General features: G+C 25.7%; 1 protein-coding gene across 1 annotated transcript in view; it reads right to left on the reverse strand.

Annotated features, from left to right (window-relative positions):
- LOC119679058 (mucin-2) overlaps nucleotides 1-19,086 on the reverse strand; it is a 32,736-nt gene extending 13,650 nt beyond the window's left edge. The window contains exons 1-2 of the mRNA XM_038091206.1: nucleotides 18,971-19,086; nucleotides 12,453-12,473 (exon numbers count right to left, since the gene is read on the reverse strand). The gene's annotated coding sequence lies outside the window, so the exon portion shown is untranslated. The remainder of the gene's footprint in view (nucleotides 1-12,452; nucleotides 12,474-18,970) is intronic.
- Nucleotides 19,087-21,522: the final 2,436 nt, after the last annotated feature.

The following is a 21,522-nucleotide window of genomic DNA, read 5'->3' on the forward strand; positions in this document are numbered from 1 at the left end:
TTTGTAATTCGTGGTGAAAAGCTGGTTTGTTATATTTCTTTCGTGGTGAAATCGAAAACAGGTGCTAATCGCTGCCGCATGCAAGTAAACAATTGAATTTTAATACAAATGTGGTGGATAAGTTGAGTTTGGTGAACTAAAAGATCGTTGCCAGAATTACCTTGTCACTTACAAGGCATGTGCGAGTTTACTGAACCAGTCTTCAGTTCCCATTAAATGACAATAAACTATAATAAACTTCTAGTAATTGTGTAGTTTATCATAAAATATTTTATTTCTATATTTCTTAACCTAAATAGGTGACTAATACACTACGACTAGTAAAGTTAAAGATACACTAGTTATTAAAATCAAATTAAGAACTATTCACATTGCGTTTAGCAAAAAATTCTGCTGATTCTTTTCTGCAAAATTTAAACATTAAATTACTATTTAAAATAATTTTTTTTTAAAAAATATTGTAAAAGTGATTTGAAGCTAAAAAGTAGAGTTTACAAAAAAATTATTTTCATTATTAAATTTTATATTGTACGAATATATATTTTAATCTATATCTTGTACTTTAAATATAATAAAAATCGAAAAAAAAAGAAAAATATAATAAAATGAAACTACAATAAAGATTTGAGTATTGTTTCTTTTAAAAAATATGACTGATGATGTTTCAAAATGACTCAGCGTTTTTTGAATATGAGAAATAACTTCATTAAGACATTATTTCGACTGTATTTTGATTAATTCGTCGAAAACATTGTGTGAAATTATTGGACTTGTGAATAATTAGGTGCTTGTTAGTCCTTCAAATATTTTCTGCATATTTAAATATTTGTTTGTTCACATGAGCCAATTAATTTAGTAGGTTAATTACTTTGAAGTAGCAAAGCTCAATCACTTTTGATCAATTTATGACAGCGCAGTGCGAAAACAATTAATCTTCTCGAACGCTACATTTTCTTGACAGCCGTTTAGTTTTGCCATAAACAGTAAAAAACGGTAGTTTTAAAAATACAATATATTTATATATATTTTTTATTTATAGTTATGTATATTATTGTTTGATTATTGACTTAATAAAAATAATAGTGAGTAGTAAAATAACTAATATTTGTATTTATATATTTATATTTAGTCTAGTATTATTTTAGGGATAATAGATTTCATCTTTTATTACTTTGATTCGAATTTAAAGTAAAGTTCAAACTAATCAAGACTCTTAAGTCTTGCCTCTTAAGTTCTAGACTTTACGCGGCATCAAAAGACGAAATTATATACTTTCAATTCGGGTATGTTGCAATTATCTTAAGATTTCAGTACTTTGTTGCAATGGGAGCTTAATTCATTTTATGGTTTCTGTTTCATAGTAGTATATGGTAAATGTTTCTCTCTGTAAAAATATTCATAACGATCAACTAAAAACAATTCTCTACTATTACAAAGGATAAGCAATATATTAACTTATTGTCGGCAACAAGTGGGGTTTCAGGATGACTTAATTAAATAATGTAATACCCACCACTTCTGATTATTAATTTTTTTTCAATTAATTTTTTTCGAATAAAATTTGAACTATTATTTAAAAATCTTCCTTAAATGAGAATGCTATTGCATTCACTTCAACTGGTGCTTTTTTCTTATTGCGATTGGGAAATACTTGAACAAATTATACATTTGCTATATTTTAAAAATATTACAAAGTTGTTGCGATTATGGATTTTTGAAACTATTAAAGATATTAGATAAAATGAAAGTAATTTTACTTCCTAGGACTCACTATCTTATTTGGAACATAAAATAAATATGCAATAAATTAATTTTTTAACCGTTTAGGATTTTTTATGGATGCAATTTTTGCCGTAAGCTAGATAGTTGACACGCGAGATTTGTATCTGAATCTAATACAAATTTAAATTTTTTAAATAAAACTTAAATAACTTTTTTAATGAAAAATTTAAATTTAATTACTATTGCATGTCTAGTGTCTTCTTGCAGAACTCGTTTTATTGCTTCCAAATTTGCTGCACCGACAGTAGCGCCATTGTCTAATCGTCATAATTAGTATCGATCTGTGAGATAGATCGTCTTAAATCTCATGCCCACTGCATAATCACACAATCTACATGAAAATGATTATTTTAAAACAAACACCAGAAATTGTATGCATGTCTTCAGGTCTTAACAAATTAAGTTACAAAATACATTTTTATTTAAAGCATTTTTTGGGGCGAAATTATTTTCTGAAGTTTATTGCCATTAAAAAATAATTTAATTTGAAATTAAAATGTTTTGAAGAAAAGAAACCTATTAACAACAAAAGTCGTAGTCCGATTTGTATCTCGGCTAATGTCCAATTTGTTGTAGTAAAGCTTTATTGTTGCGCTGCGGTCGCGATGGGAAACAGGTTGATTGAATATTACAGCAACCTTTCGAGGCGTCGTATTACGTCAGATTGCAAAATGTGAAGTGTGTGTTTTAATGCACAATATCGCAGCTCCTCTACCTTCTGCCGTATTTATATTTATTTATTTGTATTTCAAAGATGGTTTTTTATTTGGTGTGTGGCTTCGCAGCTGTGCTTCACATCTTCACATCTGCACATCTTCACATATCTATCGTGGACATTGTTCGTTAACGTGTTGTGTCGAAACTGGCAGCAACTCATTCATGGCTGAGTTTAAGTTTCGGTTTTTTCTTCGAAGATTCTTTTTGTGTACGAACCGTTTATGAAGACGCATGCGCAGCTTTTAATCAGCATCCGCTATTGCGTTTACCAAGCGAACCCAGCAAGAGTAGCGATCAGCAGATCAGCAGCAATCATACCGCTGCAGTGCCCTTATGAGCGCGGCTCCTCAGCGCTGCTGCATGGCACATATATGCGTTACTCACGCAGATGATTTATTTATTTTCGTTTTTATTTATTTTTGAACATTTTAAAGCGGTTTTTGGTGTGAGGCGCTGGTGCCACTTCTCGTCGTGGCAACGTGCAATTATATTCTGTTATTAATGTGTTTACTTTGGTTCCGCCTTGGTGTGGCAATACCCTACCGCTGTTATGCCGCCGGGTACTTTAAATCAAGGAACTACTAAGTTTGTCTTTTTAACTGAAATGACGTCTTTTTTCTGAATTGTTTTTTATGGATGCATTTTAATGTTAATTTAACTTAGCTCAATTCAAAATACTTTAAGACAGGAAAATAGTAGCTCGTGCGTTATCAATGCCCCAAATTTGTCAAAAGTTTTGACTGAAGGTTATGCAAAAAATTGGTAAATTATGCAATATTAAAGTCACGCCAATCTTTTGTTTTTTTGATAGCATATTTGTTTTTTATATTTAAATTTTATTGCTTGCAGATTTTTTTGTTAGTTATTAAGATTTTAACTGATATGAAGCGGGGTTATAAGTCATATCCAACGCCAAATGAAATAAATTCAGTAATTACTTTTAAGATCTCATCATGGATACAACGAAAAATAAAAGCGTGACTTTTTATATGAGAAATAATAGAAAAAGTATTCAAGTAAGAAGGTTTTCAAAAAAACACATATATATATATATATATTATATATATATATATACACACTTAACTGAATGAATCAGATGAGTTATGGAGGTCAAAGTTGTTTTAGACAGACACTATTGGTTTTAATTTGAAAGTAATATGAAAATATATGCATCTTCATGAAAAGAGTCATAGCGCATGCATTACTGGCATAAAGTATTCTCTCTTTAAATAATCTTATTTATTAATAATACAAAGATGTGTTTTTGGGATGATGGTATCTAAAATGGCATCTGTGTACTGCTTTGTATAATAAACAATATTACAAACAGATTACTTTAAAATATAAATTATTACGTAAATTTATTTTTAAAAACATTTTTTAAGTTGATTACTTAGATTGGTCTGTGCTATGTCATCCGATTTTTAATATTAACAATGAGAAAAAATTTTCACAATAACTCAATACCAAATTATAAATAAGATGTAATAGAATGCAATAGAAAAAATGTGATGATGATATAGGACGAAATAGTTCGGATGATAGAAAGTCGTGATGAAAAATAGGTAGTCAGTCACATCACGATTTATAGGTACTTACAGCGACGGCAAACTCTAACTGACTGACAGTACAGAAATTTGTTTAGGTGGGATAGGGAACAATCTAAATAGAAGAATAGTTAATGACACGATATTTCTACTTTTTTTGTTTTGTTTTGTCAGTTGTAGGAAGTAGTTACAAAAGCCCTACCCCAAAACCGTTGAGCATAGCGGGCCTGTCACCATACCATGCTAAGCATTAATAACTGGGCTATATATATAAAATATTTAGTTCAATCTTATATTTAAAAAAGTTAAAATGTAAATTAAAAATGGTTCTCTTGGCCCTCTCTTTATCTACTACATTTGCAAATTATACCCCACCGCATGGTTCTCTGATCTGATAATGACACAGCAGTGTCGCTGCAGGCGGAATCATTCCAGTTTGCCACAATTAGGTTAAAATAAAATCCTTTTTCCGCAGAGTTTATGCGGAGAATGTAGAGTTTTTAGTGCTCTTAAGATGTTCAACCTTTCCAATACTATTATATATCGTATGCGTAATACTGACTTGTAATTGTGAAGTGGATAAACCTACATAATACATTTTATTTTAAAATCATTTAAATTTCATTTTAATACATTAATTCATTGTTTAAAAAAAAATTATAAAATATTTATTTAAATGCTATAACCACAATCTAGTGTCACAAAATATGCAATTGTATAATTTAAAAAAAGAAACGCAACAAAAATTTTGCTCACCAGATAAACACTAAAGTGTTTACTGGTTTTGACATAATCGTACATATCGTATAAACGCAATTATTGCCTACGTGATAAAAAGATACAAGACGCCTACATCTCTGCTAAAACATTTGAAAATACTTAATTTAAAAGTGATGAGATAACATGTGGTTAAATTAGACACCAAAAAATTATATTTACTAAACATGTAACAAAAAAATAAGTAGATGTCATACACAAGATCCTAATAGCTTCGAGCTTGAAATTGTCGTTAAATAAAAACAAAATATATTGATTTGTAAATCTAGATTTACATTGTTTGAATGTATTTATCAATGTATTCCACTGATTTTCGTTAAGATTGAAGTATATTACTTCCAATTTTACCACAGTAGATTTATCTATCAAGGGACATTTTCAAATAAATAATTGTTGAAATCCTATAACTTGTTTTTATAACAATTATATACAATAATTAGTATTACTAAAAGTGATATGGAGTCTTTGAAGCCTTTGCCCCAGGCTTCATATGTTATTCGATTTAATAAAAAGCGCTGAAAAGCTAAAAAGAGGTATTAAACCCTTTTTAGAGAGAGAGAGAGAAAGAGAGAGAGAGAGAGAGAGAGAGAGAGAGAAAGAGAAAGAGAGAGAGAGAGAGAAAGAGAGAGAGACAGATAAATAAAATAGACGGAGACCAACTCTGCAGGTGTCAAAGTCTTTAATTTTCATCTTTGAGCATCAATTGATAATTGTAAAATGTAAGTACCGACTAATTTATCTGAGTTCAAATCTATTTAGACTTAAAAACCTATCAGCATATTTGATTTTGACACGAATTAGCTTTTTGGATTATATTAAGTGCATCGGTTCATCAGTCAATGATTTTGTTAAAAATTTATACTCGCATTCAAAATTTCTGATTGCTGACAAATCAATATTTGGCAGTAAAGTTTGTTTTGCTGTCACCGCATCCCTCAAGACCAAATACACAGGTGACTGTAACTTTGATCGATTTAAGGTTTTTCACTGGTATGGTTAAATTAAATCTGCTTTTTTGAAGACTCCACATCATTATTTTAAGCCTTCTTAATTTATGTTTAATGCAGTTGAAATAAGAAATTTACCATGAAGACTCACTAATTACAATATTTTAATAATATACTTCTTAAAATAAGCTAGAGATTTGTTTTGTAAAATAAGTCAAACGATTGAAGACTCTTCTCATAGTCTTCCCTCACAGGCATTCTCCTATGACTAAAGCCTTCTCCTCTCAGGCTTTAGTAAATGTTTTATTGATGGTATTTTGTTTAGACGGCAAAATATGCTATTAACCCAATTAAACCCTTCTATACTCTTAGTAGTAGTTTTACTACCTTTTTTATTTCATTTTTGAATTTCTTGTATTACAAAGAAATTTATAAATTTGTATAATTATATATAAAAAGCTTAAATCTATGGCAATTTCGCCATCTGTCAGATACACAATCATATATAAGTTTTATTAGAATAACAGACGAGACGTTTCCAATAACTATCGAACATAAACCATTTTTATTTCAAAATATTATACTTGACAAAAAAAATAAAATATAAGAAAAAAAAATAATATAAGAATTAAGAAGACGTAAAAATGGAAATAATTTGATCATTTAAAAATAATAATTTAAATAATTAAATAAAATTCTGTAAGTGCAAAAAAGAAACTTTAAAGTAAAATATTTAGTATAGACTATTACTTAAAAACTTTAAAGTAAATTATTTAGTATAGACTATTATTTAAAAACGTTAAAAGAAAATATGTAGAATAGACTATTAGTGATCTGCACAGCTAATAGATTCCCAATACAATAAAAAGCCAATCCAGTGGAGGGAATTGATATTGATTAATTAGTTAACTGTATTTAACGTCAAACACTTCTTCATTTCTTGGTGTTCAATAGATGGACGATTGCAGTTAAGTTCACTGGTCACTATTACAAGATAAGGCTTAGTGCCGTTAACTATATATAATTTAGTTTTGTTTTAGACTTGCTCTGTGTATTAAGTATGGATCGTGTTGTCTTTTTAGAACTATTTAACTTGTTAAAAAGTGTTAATTGCTTTTGTTACACAAATGATTCTCTATCTGCTTAACTAAAAACAGAATATCTTATATTGAAGAGTATCTGATTATTGACGGAATCAATAGCATGTAATATGACACGAATTTAAAATTTTTTCTAGTTAAATCTAATAAACTATTTTATTATTAATATTTTAATTCTTTAAAATATATAAATCTGCTTTTAGTGCTTTGTTCTTATCAGATCGTTATAGCGTAAAAATAATATCATAAAAATATAAATATACGAGTATATTTTATTTTTATTGTCATCAGTCAGCATATTTTTAATTGCTTAGCGGGAATGGTCTATTCAGCAAGTATATACATTATAATTACTAGAGTAATTTTCATTGTGATGATTTGTAATACTTTTTTCCTGCTCTTGACCTGAAATCTTTTTACTTGCGCGTTTTAAACTTAGTCTTAAAAATAATCAAAAATTAATTTTTGACCAAAGAGAAGGTGTGGCCGGTGTTAGTGTCAGTGATAAAGTTTATTGCTCACTAACAGCCGAAAAATTGCAAATATATATCTCATAAACGTAAATATACGTATTTACTTATATAAATATGTATAACTACATATTTAATAGGGTAAGTCAATGGCTTGAAGTAATTTTCTGTCTCCACCGCATTAAAAACAAAAAAAAAAAAATTGAAGCTGAAGCTGAAGATCCGCGGTCGAAGACAAAAACTTTTCGTTTCCATTTCACTTTGGCTGAAAGCGAAGCCGCAATCAAAGTTTAACCAACTTTGACATATCTCCGCTATCTTCGCTTGATTACCTAATTTCATGGCCTTGAATTTGTTTGGGTATTTTTTTTTATATATCTTTGGTTATTTATTATTGTTTGACTTTTGATTGTGTTTTTTATCTTTTTTTGAGTTTTTAATTTAACCAATTTTTCGGCTTTATTTATTACGCCTGCCTGTAGTATTTAATTACTTTAAATCTCAACTTTTTTCTTTAATTAAAATTAGCCTGGTAATTGGTAGCGTAATTAATTACGATTAGATGAAATCAACGCCCCAGGGGGTTTGTAAGTTTTCCGGATGTTCTTCAAGTAATAAAATTTCAAAAATTTTATAAGAATTTAAAGTGTTTAGTGTTTTTCATTGTCTTTAATTATAAATCAAAAAAAAAAGAAAAAAAAAATAAAAATAAAAAAAATAAAAACAAAATCATTAATATGTAAATAAGCGATTAAATTTATTTTAGGAAAAAAAAATTATTAATTTTTTTAATCCTCAAACAATGCGCTTTTAATTAAATACAAAATTTTATACATAAAAATTGACTATTTTATTTGTATAAAATTTTATGCAATTTTTTTTAATCCCCAGCGAGTTCTTATTATGAATTAAAAACAATGAATAATAAATAATTTGAAAATAACGGCAAATGTTATTTGCCAAAATGTGAACTCCGATTTAGAAATATATTTAATTTGTAATTTTATTTAAAATAAACTTGTTTCTTAAATTCACTAAAATACCAAATTACAAAAATCAAATGACTTTGATTTATGAATCTCATTTTTCAATAACTGATATTTCATTATACAAATTGCCTTTGCCGTTATAGATGCAAATGTTAACCTTTAAATAGGTTCGTTTTCTGTGTAATTTTGTGCAATTTCAAATGCAATCTCATAAGCATTCTTAATATTTCCACTTCTTTAAATTTATTACAAAAAAAGAATAAAGCTTTAACGACTGATAAATGAGTGTCAAGACAAGCCTTAATAGCATCAGAACGGCTTTCAGAATTTTGCTAATCAAATTTCTAGCAAACGCTACAATTTGGAATCGCGCACCTTCGTTTAAGATCGCAGGGAAGGAGTACCAAATTTGTGTTATTTAAGTGCAAGCATTAAATTAAAAGTATATTTAATAATGAAGTATTAAAAATGGGAGTTTCAAAAGTACCACAAACATGAAAAACTGAAAAGTTAATTTTGTAGACAAAAAAATTAACGTCATCTATGTAGTGATGAATATAAAACTACTTCATATTTTTTGAATGTATTAAACACACAAAAAGATATAGTACTTTTGGGTAAAGGATATGTACATTTGATAGCATTAATTCAGTTAAATTAATTGTAACCGAGACTTTAGATGGTTACAACAAAGCAGTACGATTTGATGTGCAAGTCAATGGCATGACCTATACTCGTATTTTACATCCCAACTTCAAGATTCTTATTAAAGAGATATCCAACTTTATAATAATTATACAACTGAAATGACTCAATATGAGAAAAATTTCATTTATATAATTACTACGAATACAAGAGATTTGATGAAGATAATATAATATATTAAAAAATTATTTGAATGTAGTTAGTTAGTTGTGGGGGAGAGAGAAACGAGTCCTCCGCAATTAGCTAAAAAAGCCGTTTTGAATCCACAAATCCTCGTAATAGTTGGTAGTAGAGAGAAGTTCAAGCTAAAACCAACCGGAGGTATTTATAATGGAAAGAATTTGCCAATGCTTATGCTAAATACGTCGCCGAGTGTGTTGAAGAAGGGGCCCTCAGAAGCTTAACATAGTCATAGACATTTCAGGTGTTCTGGGGTGCTTTCTTCGAAAGCCGGTAAACACGTATTGCAGGAGATACTACAGGACACGTCAAGCCTAGCTCCATGTAGTCCTATCGTTCAGTAAAGCATATATTAACCAAGATACTATTGATTTGCTTCTGTGTATTAAGTTAGAGGGTCTACATTTGGAACAGATTGGCCCTGTAGCCCTTGATTTGACTGCTGAGGCGGCAAGGGTCCACTAACTATTTGCCTGGCGCAAAAAGTGGTCATACATCCACCTCCGACCGTAGCTGGCAGGGATATTTGAATATAGATATACAAAAAAACTATTATGAAATAAATTTAATAAACATATTCAATGTATATCATACAAGATGTTATGACAGTATGGTTTGATATTAGTAAATGATCTTAAAAATAAAACACACCAGAGACAACATAGTCAAGGCAACACTCAAGGTGAAAAAGATTTCTAATTCAATTATTTTCTTAGTTTGCATTATCGTACTTTATGCTTTATTACAGTTTCGAAAATGATACTTTAAGTAAAAGAATTTTGGTGGAGGTAACATAATAGTAGCGGTAATACAATGAATCTGTAGATCTGACTGTAGACTTGACCGAGTGTCACAACAACCTAACATAACCTAATCTATAAATTATACTGGACATAAACTCAAAATGTACAAGAGTAGAGCCTTTAAGTGTCAAAGGGTTTTATATATCTGAGAGCGAATATTAAATGGAACAACAGTCTTAGCAAGGAAATAGAGGAAAGATTAATCTTCACAAAAAAAATACATTACTGTATATCTAAGCGTATTAGAAGTCAGATAAACGAAAGTTAGATTTTATCAAATACTAATCGCCCGAACCAGCGAATCAGTATAAGACGTATAAAAATATAAGAAATCGAAATAACTTAAGAATTTGCAAAAACCCGTTCCAATACAAAAATTTGTAGACTATTTATCGGCTTATCCAAATCTGGTATGAGACCACCTATTGAAGTTTGGATCCCATCTGAATCAAACAATAGATCAAAAAATAAGTACTAAGACTACAGACACACTAAACTGGTTTTACCTGAAATCAGTGGAAATTTTACCGATTTTTTTATGATCTAGACCCTAAGTCCGTAAATCAGACTTATATTACAAAAAAAATTTTGTCATCTGCCATCTGTATAATTTCATATCAGTAAATATTTATTTGACGGTAGATATCAGTTAGATATTTGACGGTACCTAATATACAAAGCAAAGCAATAATTTAGCATACTCAAAGCGATATGAAACTCTGTGGTATAGTAGAAGTTAAGGAGGCAAAAAGTATGTAAAGCGGTATAGAGGAACTTATAGTGTAATACGAAAATAAAAATTTCGATGACAAAATTAAATGAATTCCTCCTACAGTTACGAAATTCAAAAATAAAATATTTAAACCCCCATGTAACATACATAACAAAGATTGATATTGTGTAAAAATAGTGTAGGAGGATTTTAAAAAAACCTGTATAAATTAACAGTAAATATTGGTTACTAATTAATTAATATTTTATTTCAATAATTATAACATACATCTAACAGATAATAAATATGCCTATAAAATTGTGCTTCTTCTTTTTATTTAATTTGAATATTCATTAAGTTTGAATATATTAAAACCGCAAACATAGATCAAGTATCTTCAAACTAGTCAACTGTCTATTTATTTTTATAAAAAATTACTTAGATATGCATGTGTGGGCGTAGATTAAACTATTGAGTTAATTATTAAAACAAAAAAATGTATTAGCATTTTTAATAGAAGTCATTTAACAAATCAATTTATGATTAAAAAATTTTACATATTACATATATAAATGTGTATAAGGTAATGTTTAGTTTATCTTGACTCTAGTGCATTTTGGCTAGAGTCATAATGTTTAATATATATTTAATTTAATTAAGTAATCAATTACGGCCAATTAAGATTATAGATGTTGCCGAAGACCCTTGATGGCAGATATTTGACAGCATCCTAAAAAATCTTTGGTCAGTCAGAAAATTCACTCTTGATTAAGGAAACATATTCTCCCTATTACTTCTATTCGACTATTGAAAATGCATGCCTTGTCAGAGGACAAATTAATTTTAATTAAATTATTATTATAAAAATATCAAATTTATGGAACTTCAATTTTATAAACGTAATTTGTTCACTTAAAAACTTTATATAGAAGATATTAAGTCGATAATATTTATTTCAAAAATTTATTAATTGCTTTATAGTACAATATATAAGTAACTACTTAATTAGTTAAACTTAAGAAAGCATTTGATAGAATTAATTTGAATAATTATTTTTACTAGTTAGTTTTATTTTTGACGAAGCAATCATTATAATTCAAGCAGTTCAAAAGATGTTAGTTTTATGGGTTGTTCGAATTTTTAATTTTTTTACTAATAAATATAAAATTGTGATTTTATAATAGATTTAGTAATTTTTTATTTGCATCCTTCAAGTTGAATTTTTTAAAGATGCTCATGCAATTTGAATTTCATTAAAATTAACTTTCTTTCATGTTGCAAAAATGTGCAAACTGAGTGTGTGTAAAGTAAGAGTGAAGAGGGAAGAGTGATGTAAGAGAGATACTGGGCATCGCAAAGTATTTCATAACTTGCAAACCTAACTAAATTTAACGAATTTGTAATTCAGATAAGAAATTTGATGTAACTGCGCTATTTGAGAGTAAGTCAAGGAAGTAGTTTGTCTGCTTTTAAATACTTCAAACTAGTCATAAACTGTTTAATTTTATTCGCACTACTGTATTCAATTTATGTGCTTTATGATGCCATCAAATCATTACACAAAAATATAAATAGAGGCTGAATATTACAAAGTATCTATCTATCAAAATATAAAGTTATACAAAAATTAACAAAAGCATTATAATACAAAACAGTTGCGGTTAGAAGAAAGTATATATACCCACAGAAAATTAATTATATTATGATTGTTTTCTCATCTTACCTAATTGTTTCGCATAGGTCTCTGAAATAAAAAAAAAATTTATAATTTGTTAATAAATGCATTAAGTTTTAAAAATTATTTAGACATACTAATATAACAAACTGCAGAAAAATTATTATAGTTAATATAATTTTTTATATACAAAATATTGCTGAAAGTAATTGTGATATGCAAAGACTGCAATTTAACAATACAAATAAAAAAATATATATCAAAAAATCAAAATAATGGCTTTAAAGTGTTCATAATGTTCTCCGATATTATGAGGTCTGAGGAGTTACCAAAATGTGGAAAACTGTATTACTAACCACAAACTTAAAAAATTTTGACTATGAGCTTTTGAGATACCTAAATGACGATCTCTACTTGTAGTTAGTGAGTTTTATCTAACAAAATTTCTAATTTTGAAGCCGAATAAATCGAAAACTAAGCTATATATATTGACGTAAAGCGTTGTACCAGCAATGAGGTTCTGCGTTAGAACGCTGAACAGCTAGAAACCAAAATCCCCTCAATAACTATAGTTTCAAATTCTTTTAGAAAAGACACTAATTCAATGGAACATATCTTAAGAAAGTTTATAGGTTTCCTGTCAAGTTTAGCAACATTTTAGAGTTCTCAAGAAAGGTCAAAAGAATTCATTAAGTATCCGTTAGCATACTTAAGAAACAAATGCAAAAATATAAGGTTAAGATGAAAAAGAAAAGTAAAGTATGAAGCAAATGCGTCTGAAATTAATATTTATAATTTGCTATTGCTAAAAAAAGCATAAACCAATACGTAAAATAATAAAATATGTTCGATCGCGTTAATTACATTAATTTTATGTAAGGTACACCTGGACTTTGTATTGCAACTAATTTTTTATTATAATAACAATTAATTACATTCTTTTATTAACATATATATTAATATATATTTATGCGAATTTATATAGTTTTATATACTTATACATATTTATATATACATATATATATTTATACATATATTTATTAATTTATATATATTTGTATGTATTTATATTTATTTACATATATTTATAAGCATTTATATATTTTTATATATATTTATATATTTAAACATGTATAAATTCTCAAAATGTAATTAAAGGTTGATAACAGGTTTCATTACGGGACATTATGGTCTAAAATACCACCTTCATAAACTACAATTATCTGCTATTTCAGAATATAGATTATGCCTCAAAGATGAGGGAATTACTATGCATATTCTTTGTGACGATCCAGTTTTAAAAACCAGCAGAAGAAACTTATTTCATATAGAATTTCTGTCAGCAAAACAGATTAAGAGCTCTTCTGTAGATGTAATTCTGCACTTTGTTCACAAAGCTTTAAAGGGCTTTGTGTAATCAATAGTGAAATTGGTATAATAGGACTTTAACAAAATTTTGATAATAATAAAATAAAATATATGTATATTTAAATATGTTTATATATATTTTTACATATATACTGCTTTAGTATACAACTTGGACTACGTTTAGCTTAACTTTAAGCTCTCACATAACTAAAAAAAACGTCTTATAAATGTATTATTATTATCTGCTTTATTTGGTTAATGAACTAACTTAACATATTGATTTATAAGATAATCTCAAATTTTTGTACGATTATTATACGTATAGTTTCGAGTTTTATCGATGAATTTAAATGAATTGTTCTTGCCCAAGACTGAAAAACAATAGTCTCATATGAAATGCATTAATAGGTAATAATACACAATAGCAAATTAAAAAAATATCACATTGTAAATTTTAATTGTATACAGTTTATAACATAGTATACTATAAATGAGGTAGTTATTCGGATATATATTTTTTATGTTGCATTTACTTGGTATAATGGATCATTAAAAATTAATTTTTTTTTAATAACTAAATTTTTATTCTCTTTATGTCCTCACGGTTTAACAATAAACTGTCAATAAAATTTCGTCTCGCCCTACATACTCAAATACCCATGCATATCATACAGTGAATATACTCATACTTATTCGTTTTGCAATATATTTTCATATTTTTTACTGCTTTCCTATGAAACCCTACAAACAATTGATCAAAGGTCAAAAGTTCAGCATTTTGATTAGTCTGAGTTGACACACAAATACTGAATGCAAAAATGCATAAAACATATTTCCACAGTTTTCTCCAGACCAACTTTTCATGAGCTACGTTAAAAAGAGTATAAAAACTCTTTTTGAAGCCGCTAAATGTCAAAGATTTAAACATGACATAATATTTTCTTGTATTTTGTATCTTTTGAAAAGTATATAAAATTTAATGAAATTTCGCACACAAGGATATAAAACTGAATCTTGGTTTAGCCGCTACACATGCACTTGTGAGATGCAAATTTACACATTTGATTTTCCGTTAATTAATTGGTTTGTGGTGCAATATTTCCATTAGTCTCTTCGTGACGTAAGTTGGAAGAAACCACGAGTAATTAGTAGATACCCACAAAAAAAAAATTATGATGAAGTTTTTTTTTACTTTTAAATATACCAAATTTTTTTTTACGATTAATTAATTAAATTCAAATTTAATTGATTTTTGTATATATATTATTATATGTATGTATATACATGTATGCACATATTAAAATATTTATTATTATTAATTATTTAATTCTTTTGTGTTTTGTTTTAGATCTATTTTTCTTTTATTTGAAATATTATTATATAATGTAAAAACCAAACAAATAACCAAAATAAAAAAAATTTGAGGATAATATGTTTCATTTTTGTGAACATTTTACTTATATGAAAATTTATTATAAATTTAGGATTTATAATATATCTTAAAAAAAATTTTTATCTTAAAGTTTTGTTTATTTGCATGCCTTTAATTAATCACATTTCATAATAACAAAAAGAAAAGTAAGGAACGAAAATTGTTTTTATCTACATAAATTTGCAGCTATAAAGTAATAAATAATAATAAATATTTTAAATATTTACGTTCACATACAAGTATATAAATCAAAGTTTCTTGCAACCAAGAGTTTTTTGTAATATTAATTTTTTATAACATTGTGTTATTATATATCTGTTCATTGTAATTAATAAATATTTTTAAAAACGTTTGAAACTTTTAAACTTTATATGTTCAATTTTTTTAAAAATATAATAAAATTTTATAATAAAATTCATTGAAATTTATTGTTTATTTAGCACATATTTTTTATTTCACTATATATAAGTCTTAATATAGAATATGACATATTTATATCAGTAATTATATATAATTATATACCATATCAGCAATATTTTGAAATATAGTTTATGCCAATTATACATATTTTAATAAAAATAAATAATATTTTTATATTTAATGTAAATGAAATTATTAGTGTTTTTATAGTAAATTTATTATTGTTTGTTTTCATACTTTTATTTGGATTTAAGTTAAAATAAAAATATTTTATATCCATCTGCTTATTAGAATAATTTTTATTTTTATATTATATTTATATCTTTATATTGTTTTTGTTCTCATTTGATTTAATCCTCTGATTTAATTTAATTTAAATTTTGTTAACAAAAATTTTATTTATTTTTTAGTTATTAATAAGTAAATAAAAATAATTTACTTCAATAATTATATGAAAACAAATTTATTTTTTTTAAATTTTTTCAATCAATTTTTTTATTAATTGTTATTTTCATATTTTAGTTATTATTGTATATTAATTATTATTGCCTTTATATTACTAATATTTATTAATGTTTACATATAATTATTATTATATTATTTTATTAATATATTTATTAATATTATTTATTTTTTATTACTTTTTAATAATTATTATTCATTAATTTATTAATTTTACTGTTTTTTATCTTCCAAGAACTCTTATTTTAACAAACATGGTAGATTTATTTTCATAAAATTAATTATAACTAATTTTAATTTTTTAATCCGAATAGTTAAGAATGTAATAGATTAATTATATTTTTTTAATAATTAATAAAATTTAATTTCATAATTTAATTAGTTATTAATTAGGTATAAATATTTTATTTTATTTTATTTTTTAAATCATTTTTTATAAATTTTATTTTTAAATTTAATATGTTATTATTAGCTTAAATTTAATTAAAAAATTAATTGAATTCAGTTTATTTTACTTAATTGCTTAATTTTATGTTACAATAGTTAATCTTATTTTATATTGTTTTTATTTATGCGGTATTTTCATTGCAGTTTGTTTTTTATTATGTCTTAAGTTAATTGTGATTATTTCATTATTGCCATCTTATTTTATGTTATATGATTTTAAATTATTGTGGTATATTACACATTAAATATTGTATTATTTCATTACATGTTATTTTGTATTTTTAGAATTTAAACTTTATAAATAATTGAAATCTATTTAAATCATCTGACAAGAAATCTGTTTCAACAATACATATGATACAAGAAGATATTTTTATTTTATATTAAATACAATTTAGTTTTCAATTATTTTGTTATTAAAATGTTATTTAAATTTTAATTATTTTAAGTTTTGGTTCATTTATTCAATTTTTTAATTTTATTTTTAAATCAATTCAAATCAACAAATAGTATTTAAAGATGTATTTGAACTTAATTTTTTTTTTGTTGTATTAAAAAATTGTTTATTTTATTGGATTTGGTTTTAACTTATATGTTATTGTATTTTGTTTTATTTTATTTTTAATATTTTACTGTCATTTCCAAAAAAATGTTTTTAAAGTATGTAAAACAAAATTTATTTTGTTCTAATTTATTTCTGATAAATAAAATTATATTTATAATTTTTGTTTTTGTACGTAAATATATTAATATTAATAAATATTTTTTTAAGTTTTAAAGCCGATAATATTTATTTTTGTTTAGCAGTTCGTTATTTTTTTTGCCTTTCCTCCATAATTTAACTAATATTTTTTTTTAATTTTATATGTTTTTTGTTTATTTCTTGTTTTCTTGTATTTTTTGTATTTTTACTTAAATTTATTTAATAATTTATATTTTTATTTTTTACTATATTCTTCTATTATTTTTAATTATTTTTTATATTTTAATAAATATTTTTTTATTTAACATTATTCAGTTTTGCATAATTTTATTTTATTATTACATTATTAAATTTTTATTTATAGCTATAATTTTGTTGCATAGATTTTGTTTCATACATTTATATTTTGTTTTAATTAATTTAAGTTCAATTTATTTTATTTTTTTAGATTATAATTTGTTTTTATTTATTTTTTTTCATTTTATTTATTTTTTGTGTTTAAATGTTGCTCAGCTTTAGGTCGTGTTTTTAATTTTATGTTTTATATAATAACGCAGATTGTATAAAAAACAAACTTAAGATTAAATAAAAAAATGTCACAGTTGTTACTTATGTAATATAAAAATAAAAAGTTAAAAATATAAATATGAAAATAAAAATTTATATAAAAATATAAATTTAGAAACACGACAATAATACAAACATTCTAATTTATTTATTTTTTATTTTATGTTTCGTTTATTTCGTTTTTCGTACTATATTTTTAATGTAATTTATTTTTTTTTATTATTTTTTTTGAATTCTACATGTCATATTTAATTATAATTTTATATAATTTTATTTTGTTAATCACATTTTTATTTAAAATTAATTTAATTATATAATTTAATTTTATTATATTATTAATATTTTGATATAATTAATTTTTTTATATTATATAATTCTTTTTTATTTTATTTAATTTTATAACTTCTGTTTTAATTTTGAATATAGTTCATTATATAATTTTTTTTTTGATTAAAAATTTTTTGAGCTTAAAATGCATGTAATAAGTTTTTTTGTAACGATGTCTTGATATACTTTCATTTTTTTATGTTGAACAAAATATTTAATTAAATTATTATAAATTCATTTTTCGAAAAAAATATTTACAATTATCCCAACAAAACGCAATATACTAAATACTGTGCTCTTCAAGTACAATCGAATTTTTTTTCACAAAATATTTTTATTGTCAAGGAATTAACTAACTTTCGTTTTCATTATAATTTTTAATACATTATTTTTTATTTTGGTTACAAAAAAACTATTAATTTGATCCAAGATAAAATATTTAATTTATATGCTTTGGTTTCTTCGTTAACGAGAAAGAAAGATAAATAAAAATAATTGATATTTTGACCCAATTTTTATAGTTGACCGGGGAGATACACTTTTGAACACTATTTGTAATATTATTTATAATATAAAGTCTTTTAAGTCGAATAACAGAAAAACAGTCCTTTAATTTTATTTTATTAACATATTTCTTATATTTTTATTAACGTCATATAGTTGCAAACAATGAAAAAATAATTGCACTTCAAAATTTGTTTAATATATTTAATTATTAATGTTAAATTCATTTAAAAATCTTGTATTCGCACTTATCAAATAACACTAATTATTACTAATTTTATTTTATTTTTCTTAAATTTTTAATTTAATAATGTTTTATTAAAAAATAAAACTTACTGCAACTGCTGTGCAAATTAAATTTATTAACTTTTCGATATTTGTTTAAATTATTTTCTTAACCAATATTCCGTAGACGTTGTTGTTGTTATTGTTGGTAATGATGGTGTACGGTAGTGGACGATGTCACACTAAGTGAAAAATCGCCAAGTCTTAGTTTATATACTTGGCTTTAAAACGTTTGTAAAATAAGCTTAACGCTTAGGTTTCTTTTTTCGTGCAACTAAGTTCGTGAGAGCAAATAACTACACCAGCAACAATATCATCACCAATAATAATACAACAAAATCAACAATTACAACAACAACAACAGCAACAGCAATAGCCACAGCCGAAGAAACCGCCTCAGTCGCAGCAGCAGCACAAACGCAACAATAAAACGATAACTGCGCTGTAGCTTCTGCTTTAACGCCGCGTAACTCATCCTCATCGTGAAGAAGAACCTGTACCATTGACAAGCGTACGCTGTACAGCTGCTGCGTTGTTGCGAAGCGTTGACTCGTTGTCATTGACGTCGCAGATTTAAGTGTGGCTATTTTTTATTGTTGGGTGCTTTCCTGCGAGCATTTAGTTTCATTATTTGATTTTCGCTGATGAGTAGAAAAAAGTACTTATGCCGAGTCTATGGGGTTCATCCCAACTAATTGTCAGCTGTCAGTTTCTTTATTGTTTACAGAAGTCTTTTTTAGCCGCAGATCTTGCTCAATGTACTGAAAGTGAACGTGTTTCTTTTCTTGTCAGTTGATAAGTAAGCTATGAATTGTCCCGGATTTTAAGCTCATTTTAATTATGTGCTAAAATATATTTTATATATATGCAAATAACTTATGTTAATTTTATGTGTGCTTAGAAGTTATAGCAATCAATAAATAATGCTCATATTATTTTATCAAAGTTTTAGTAAAATAAAAATATGAATTTAAGAAATTTATATTAAATATTATTTGATTTTTTCAATAGATATAGGACAAAAGTGGAAAACTTTTTAATATTTAAATAGTAGTAAGTCAACATCTTATTACTAATTGTTTTATTTTATTAAAAAAGAATAATAAACTTAGGTAGTTTTAAATTTTCATGCAGATAATAATGATATTTATTCTCCATGCGAGGCACTGAGTACCTGTAAAAAATTTGTAATATGATCCTACCAGAATTCTGTATCGCTTTTTAAACCTTTTCTAAGTCTAATATCCATCCCAATATTAGCCAATGTGCCATATTTAATATTCCAATAATGTAGTATAGTTCTCGAGTAAAATTATTATAGTTCATGGGCTATTTTGTTAAAAATCAAACTGTCAATAATGAACATTTACTGCGTTATTGGATCGATAAGGTGTAGAACTAAAGATAAAAAAGGTTTTACATGCAATAGAAAAAAGTGATGTTTTACCAAAACAATGTCCCGTGTCACAAACCGCTGAAAACAATAGTTAAGTTTAGATATAAGGTTATGCTGGCTGACCAAAAAGGCCACGCGTAGACCATTAAGGTCTGCGACACCACATCAGAGTCTTATTTTAGCATTACTTAGGATGCGCGTTTTATTAGTGAATATTATTAGGATTTCAATAGAAATCTCAGGTACGTGCTTTAGTCCGATAAAACTGACAGTCCCCAAGTATTTTTGTCGAGTTCTCAAGAGAGTCGGCAGAAGCTCCAGAGCTTCCTTTGCAACCGGCTCGTTGGACTTCTTAAAAGCATCGCTGTGAATTAGGTTTAGTTTGTGCGCATGTGATGCGATCAGATAGTGACGCAATTTATTTTTAACCAGATCGGATATTTCGTCTAGACTTGCTTCCCGAAACTGTGCTCCTTTCTAGCCATTCTCTAAATATTTTTTTTAAAAATTGTTTTTTTTTCTACTAAATGATATTAATAAGTTGTTAAAAATATTCCCTTTTTAAGAGCAAAGTAAAAAAACATTTAAAGAAGGATGTGTTAGGTAAAAGTGTTTATCTGTACATTTATAGCAAGTTTATTTGAAGCACAAAAATTATTCCTTTTAAAATAAACAATTTTTTGTAAATGTCTGAACCTCAACTTACTTACGTTACTGCGTAAAACGCAGATGTCTAGAGGAAAAACGAGTTGCGATTGAATATTCAGCAACATTAAAATAAATTAAAACCGTTAAAATAGGTTATAGCGTTATTGTTAATAAAAATATATAATACAGTGAAAATTCTCCCAACTAATGTTAGTACTGAATGAACATACCTCATATGGACAATTTAACTAAACTCGGTTTTCTCTTAAACTGGATATTCTTCTCAATCGACAACAAGTTAGCTGACGATTGGTGTTATATCAAGAACACCACATATTATCTTATTTTCTTTTAGATAATATAGTTTAGAACATATAAAAATATTTAAACTTAAATATTAAATTTTTTCCATTAATTTATTTTTAAATAAATATATGTTAATATCTTATTACAAATTTTTCTTCAACATTATTATTGGTAACAATGTTCCTTATATCCTTTAACGAATAAGTTTAGCCATTCTCTAATTTGCCTCAGCTGCTTTTACTTTTTAATATCC

Source organism: Teleopsis dalmanni, chromosome 2 (assembly GCF_002237135.1).
Source record: "Teleopsis dalmanni isolate 2A chromosome 2, ASM223713v2, whole genome shotgun sequence".
Lineage (NCBI taxonomy): Eukaryota > Metazoa > Arthropoda > Insecta > Diptera > Diopsidae > Teleopsis > Teleopsis dalmanni.